Genomic DNA, 6,974 nt, shown 5'->3' on the forward strand with positions numbered 1-6,974 from the left:
GAATAAGTATTTCATCAAAAATTTAATTCTAGAGAAAGGGGTTCAACTGAACAAAGAGAAAAGCTTAAAGCATGAATAATGAATTTGACCTGTAACTTGTCATGATAAATCAATAAACCAAATATCAAATCAAAATCTACAAGCACAAAAAAGTCTGATTTGCCGAACTGACAGATAGACAGACTGACAGACAGACAAACGCAGTGCAAACCCAAGTCCACTTAGACGTTAGCCGTTAGGGGACTAAAAATCAAAATCTCAAAGTATCAACAAACAGGAAAGAGATGCTCTTTGGAGAGGGAACATTCAAGATAATTTTGGAAAAGCTTTCGATTTTTGAAGTAGTAGGGTCACCTCAAATGTCTTTCTTTTATCTTGTTTAATCTGAGATATAAATCAAAAACTTTTATATGGCACATTATATATGCACATTTAAACTTTTTTCGTAGATAAAAAAAAAATGGCCACATTTGTTTTACATACGCTCTAATAGACACAACTTTCTTATCTAGACACTCAATGAGTGATTGCCCCTATAATTGGTTGCATTTCAATCAAAAGTTTCAAAGAGGAAGATTTTTTGAAGTACTGGTATGTTCACAACTCTGTTTCATGTAACAAGCTTTTTAAAAGACTGTCATCAATTGAAAGTATGTGAAAACCAGGTGCTCCGCAGGGCGCAGCTTTATACAACCGCAGTGGTTGGACCCTGAACAGTTAGGGCAAATTAAATTTGGTCACAATGTTCAAGCTTGGTGCTGTCTGAATTTGGATTGTGATTGAATTTTTGACAAAATAAAGGTTTTTGTTACAAAATAAATGTGGTCAAAGATCAACAAATCTATTGCACAATACTGTGCAATTGAAGATTTCTTCTTGAAAATTTTCAAAATTTGAAATTTGAAAAATTTTGAAAAAAAAGAAATCCCTTAAAAAATTGTTAACAAATCCCCCCCAACTTATTGAAACCCCCCTTTAAGCAATAACTCTTAAATACAATCCCATCCTTTTCTTTTTAGTATAGAACCTTGTAGTACAATTACAGAGAGATACATATACTTAAACCCAAGTTATTGTTTGGAAACTAGAAACATGCTTCTTTTTGGCCCTTTTTTGGCCCCTAATTCCTACATATTTTGGGCAATTAATCCAAAACTAAATCCCAGCCTCCCCTTTGTTATATGATACATTGTGGTACAATTTGAGAGAGATCCATACAATTACACACAAGTTATTGTCTTGAAACTAGAAAAATGCTTGTTTTTGGCCCCTTTTTGGCCCTTAATTCCTAACTTTGAACCCCTGACCCATTTAAATGAATCCAACCCTTTTACTTGTGGTTTTAAACATTATGATACAATATGAGAGCAATTGAAATACTTATACACAAGTTCTTATCCTTAAACTTTAAAATGCTTGTTTTGGGCCCCTTTTGGGCCCTTAATTCCTAAACGGTTGGGACCATCATCCCCAAAATCGATCCAAACCTTCCTTTTGTGGTATTGAACCTTCTGAAAAAAATTATAAAGATCTATACACTTAAACTAAAGTTGTTGTCCGGAATATAAGTCTACTTTGATCAGTTTTAGTTAAAATATGAAGGGGCAAAAACTATTACAATTAGTGCATTTTATAGAAATTAGGGAGCATTTTTTTACCAATTTCCCAATATTTGCCAGGCTAAATTTTTTTACTTGTCTTAGAACTGATATGCACCTTTAAAAAAATCCTAAAAGTTGAAAAAAATAAATATGATCTTAAGAGAAAACACCTACTGAGTACATGTACTACATGCAAGTTATCTAATACATCTGTTGCACGAAACCTCTCTGGCAACCTGCCAAAAGGTAAAAAAATGTCAAAATGCATTTTTTCTTTTTTTTTTATAATGTTCTTTGCAAAATATAACAAGATAATGCTATATTTAAGAGATATATCAATTATCCAGACCTTTAAAAAGTACCTAAATATGTTGATTTTTTTTGCATTTTTTTTTTAATAATTCATAAATATGCAAATGAGGCTGTTAAATGGAAAATAGTGTGAATTAACACAAATTTTTTTTTTATCTTAACTCCTAAATACCCCAAGATTTTGGAAATATATATAATGTTGCAAAGTTGTAACTACCAATTTGGACGAAATTTGAGATTTTGCATGGTTTTATGGCAGACTGGCTCTTAATATAGTTAGTTATCCCTGAGATTAATCTCATGTTATCCTCTTTTCGTGGAAAATAGGAATGGAGCGGCAAACTATACCGTGATATAACTGTTTGTTTTCCAAAAAAATATTCTGATCCCCAATAAGATGAAGAAAAAAAATATTGTGGTCAAGGCTGCATGCAAAAAATAATATTCTGAACTCAGATTTCCCTATACATTAAAGTGTTAAACTTGAAAAAAATAATAATTATTAGATTGAAAGCGTCAAAACCTAAAAAAAAATCTGATTTCTGAGAGAAAAACCCTTATCATGACCCCCCTTTTTTTAAGTTAAATTGTTGCTCCCTTTTATGGTATATTGAAAATAAGTTAAAATTCGGAAAATAAATCATGAAATATTTAACACAGAAATGGGAAAAAACAAAAGGGGAGATTAGTTAGCTATAATATGATTTAAAAGCACTTGGCTATTGGGGAAATTCTCATATTTACACAAACGTATATCTAAGTTATAAAAAGTATAAAATAGCCAATTTACAATGCGTATGCGCGAGTAATATGTACATGTATCAGCATTTCGTGTGTATTTTAGTCTAGACGCCATCTTATTAACTATCGAGGTGACATCCGATGACCATGATGACTGCCGACGGCATTATCATAAATATAGATAATATGAGGCAGGCATTACCTGTAAATGGGAAGTCTGTATGAATTATTTTTTTGTAACTTAAATATTTGTTTAAAAAAAAAGAAACGGAAATACCGTAACGTTTCCGATTTTGGTTCTGTTGTTAGGGATTTAGTTGTGACGTTATTTAAATTATGACGTCATATGCAATGTAAACAAAGAAACGCTATCATCAGGTAACGTTTTTTCATATCAAGGAATTATTAAAAATGAAATTGGTATTGCGCGTTCCTTCCTTTTTTATACTAGACTGATAAATATATATTTTACTCAAAGTTTCATACAAACGAGAACGGAAAAAGGAAGTACATTGTACATTTCTGCGCCAGTCCGGGATTTCAAAACACGACAAAAAAAATTTGAACGATTTTGAGTTCATTAGTCAATCTCCGGCGCAGAGATCACATATCCGTTCCGTTCAATACTTTGTAACACTACACTCAATATGACCTCTGCCATACCTTTTTTTTGCGTACTTTTTTGTTCCCAATCTCTAATCAAAATCTACATTACTGTTTATTTAATTAAGATACTTTTTATGGGAAAAAACATAGAAATTCTCATTTTTACGAAGATAAGTTATCAAACGGAAAATTTTGCTATGTTTAATAACTTATACTTAAAGTTGCATTTCCGTTAGAGATTAAATGTCTTTCGTAAACACAGCTGGTTGTGAAGGGACTATTTTGTTACCGTTATTACCATTTTTTACTATTTCACATTAATTTTATATTAATTTCTACCTATAATTGCAATTACTATTATGTTCTGTAATGCCTGTAATTGTACAGATTCCCTGAGACATCATTTTAAATTTTGACCCTGCCACGTTGTTTTTTTTTTTGTCGCCGAAAAAACAACATGGTGCTTGTCATGGTGAAGTTTGATGTAACCCCATGTTTTCTGACATGAGCCCAACCTGAAGAAGATGGAGCAAAGGCAACATGTATTATACAGAAAATGTAAATCAATATAAGCCATTTGATAAGCAGAATAATTATTGGCAGGGCTTTTTTTTCCAACTTAGTTATCAAATAATTGGGGGGGGGGGGGGGGGGGGGGTTAATGTATACAGACAACACAGTATTTATAACAACAATAATTGTTCACCTGTATAAAAACCACCCTGCTAGCCACTATTAAATAGGTCTTAAACAAAAATACCCCACATCCATAAGTGGACTTCAGCTGGCCTCTACACATGCTACATGTACATGTATGTAAATAATATCTGTATTCTAATATTCTAATTTCTATTGATACATTTGTAAATCAAGATACATTGTATATGTAGGTTGTCACGTCCTTCTCTATGGAAGTGAATTGTGGGGTTTGTGCATTCTTAACCTGGACAAAAGATTAACACAAGGTTCAAATGATGATTTAGAAAGACAAAAAATTAAATTTTGCACCTGAAAAGGTTCACATTTGATATTGTTAATATGTACTTGGTGCCACTAAATATGCTTCTAATATTGCCAGTATGGAAGAACTTGGTCGTTATCCAATCTCTATATTTGTTATTTTGCAGTCTCTTAAATACTGGCTACAGTGTTTTCCTTTTTTCACTAAGGTAAGGTGGGTGTTTTAAAAAAATAACTTGCAACCGGGTGGGTTTTTTTTTAAATGTCCAACCTTTTTTTAATTTACTGTGGTGCACGTGGGGGTCACAGAAATAAAGATTAGTATAATATTCACATTTAATGGAGTTGAACAAACATAAGTAGAAGTAGTCATATTAATTGTCAAATATTCTTTGATTTTATTTTTTCAAAAATTTATCTCTTTTATCTCTTCTTTCATTTACAATTTTATGCATCAGCATGGACTTAAGGCCTTTCGATCCAGGTTTCTGTCCTGTTTCTTGCTTGTGTGCCGTATTTTTGGAACACAGAACAGTAGTATCCTTTCTCTGTGACTATAAGTCATTTGAAGTCTTGCTCATATTTGACTTCACTTGCGTGTCTTTTCCGTTGTTTGGTTGATTTTTGTTCAATTTCCACAACTTCAACATTATTATCAATTTTATTTAGTATTTTCTTTATCATCATCGTCATCTGCCTTTCTCCGCCCCCCCCCCCCATATTGATTAATGAAAACATTGAAATTTGACGATTGGACGCCATCTTTGTCAATGAAAACAAGGCGGGATAAGTATTCAAATTTTAACGGTACGGAACCGAAAAAAAATCCGGATTTTGAAAAAAAAAGCCGACCACCTCCTAAAATCGAAAGGTGGTCGGCTTTCAAAAGAAGGTGGTCGGCCCACCCGGCTTAAATACCGAATGGAAAACACTGGGCTATATTTGTATAAATACCCTCTTTTGAATTTTTCAAAATTAGCTTATAAGTCAATCGAAGATGTTGATTGTACCTTTCCATGTACCTTCAATAAACACATTTTTCAGTTTCTAAAATTCATTCGTTTTGACCATGTTTGGAATAATAAAGGAACTATGTCAGAAGGAAAACTCATATCTGCAGTGAAAAAGATATTACAAGAAAGATATGGCAATTATTTTTTCTCATGTTTGTCAGGTGAAAAGCAAAACAAACTACCAAGGCTCCGTGTTGAAGGCCGTACTTTAACCTATAATGGTTTACTTTTTAAATTGTTATTTGTATGGAGAGTTGTCTCATTGGCACTCACACCACATCTTCCTATATCTATACACACATATTACAAGTTAAAAAAGGAATATAAACCTGAGACTTATACAAAGTTAAATATCTCAAAACAATATATTAGACAATTATGTAAATTAAGAATTTCTAACCACAATTTACATATTGAAAAAGGCAGATATAATAATACGCCTTTGGATCAAAGAATATGTAAACATTGTATTGATAACAAAATTGAAGATGAGTTTCATTTTATATGTGAATGCAACCTCTATCAAGACGAGAGAGAAAAGTTTTATGATGACATTGTTAATATTATACCATGTTTTTGTAATTTAAAAGGTTTTGATAAATTTAAATATTTAATGGACTGTTCGGCGACTGATGTTCTCACCAGATTTCTTATATATATAGACAAATGTATATTGATTAGACATTCATCAGTGGGAATAATTGCATAATATTGAAGTGTGAGTTTTGTCTCTTGCTTGTTATATTAGTGTCAAAATTGTTGGCTGTTATGTTTTATTGTTGTTTTCTTTTGTATATGTTTTTATATGTGTTCATGTGTTTCAGCGATGATCCTTTTGTACTGAATTTTATACTGAATAAAATTAGTTAGTTAGTTTTACTTTAAAAGTTTACAATTTTTATTCTTTGATATAACTTATCCACATTCATACCTACACAATTTAGTCCTTATAACTATGATGTCTTGCAAGTATATTTTTAATTTTTTTCTGCCAGGATGAAGATGTTTTTTAATAATTATTTTGACTACATTCAATACCCATAGGTTTATTTTAACATCAGCTAGTGGGCCCCCACTTATGAAAATTTCTGGATCTGCCACTGATAATCATATTTGTACTTAAAGTCTAGCACCAGTTCCATGTTGTACAGTTTGTCCAGAAAGAGTCCAACAATTTTTTCCAATTAAGTTGGTTCAGCAGGGGATGCAAGTACAACCGACACAAGTAAGAGTAAGTAAAGTAAAAGTACTCGCATATCATTCTGTTTTCTAGCAAGCACTAGAGAGTGAAGTGTTTAGAAAGCGTCAAATTAAATATGATAGTAATAAATTGTTAAATGATAGTAGATGCATAACTAAATCAATACTTATATCTTTCTTAGATTCACCATAGTTTGTTTAAAAGTAAATCTTTTTCTGGTACAAATGTGGTAGTTCAAATACTTTGTGCACTAATATGTGTTAGTTTTCCTTTTAGTTTTGCAAACAAATGCACACAAAGAAAGAATAGATAGGGACATAGGCTCATACAAACAGCTGGTGAAAGTTTTGCCAATTTATTTGAATCTGTTTTTTTTATTATTCATTTATAAAGGTAGAAATCATAGTTATGTAGTTTATGTCCATGTGACATCAGACACAAAAAAAAATATTCCCTGAATTTTTACAAAGGCCAAATGATACCATGATGGATTGCTTGACTGTAAACTGTCAATATAATGAATACACTGAAATTAAGAAC

Source organism: Mytilus galloprovincialis, chromosome 7 (assembly GCF_965363235.1).
Source record: "Mytilus galloprovincialis chromosome 7, xbMytGall1.hap1.1, whole genome shotgun sequence".
Classification (NCBI taxonomy): domain Eukaryota; kingdom Metazoa; phylum Mollusca; class Bivalvia; order Mytilida; family Mytilidae; genus Mytilus; species Mytilus galloprovincialis.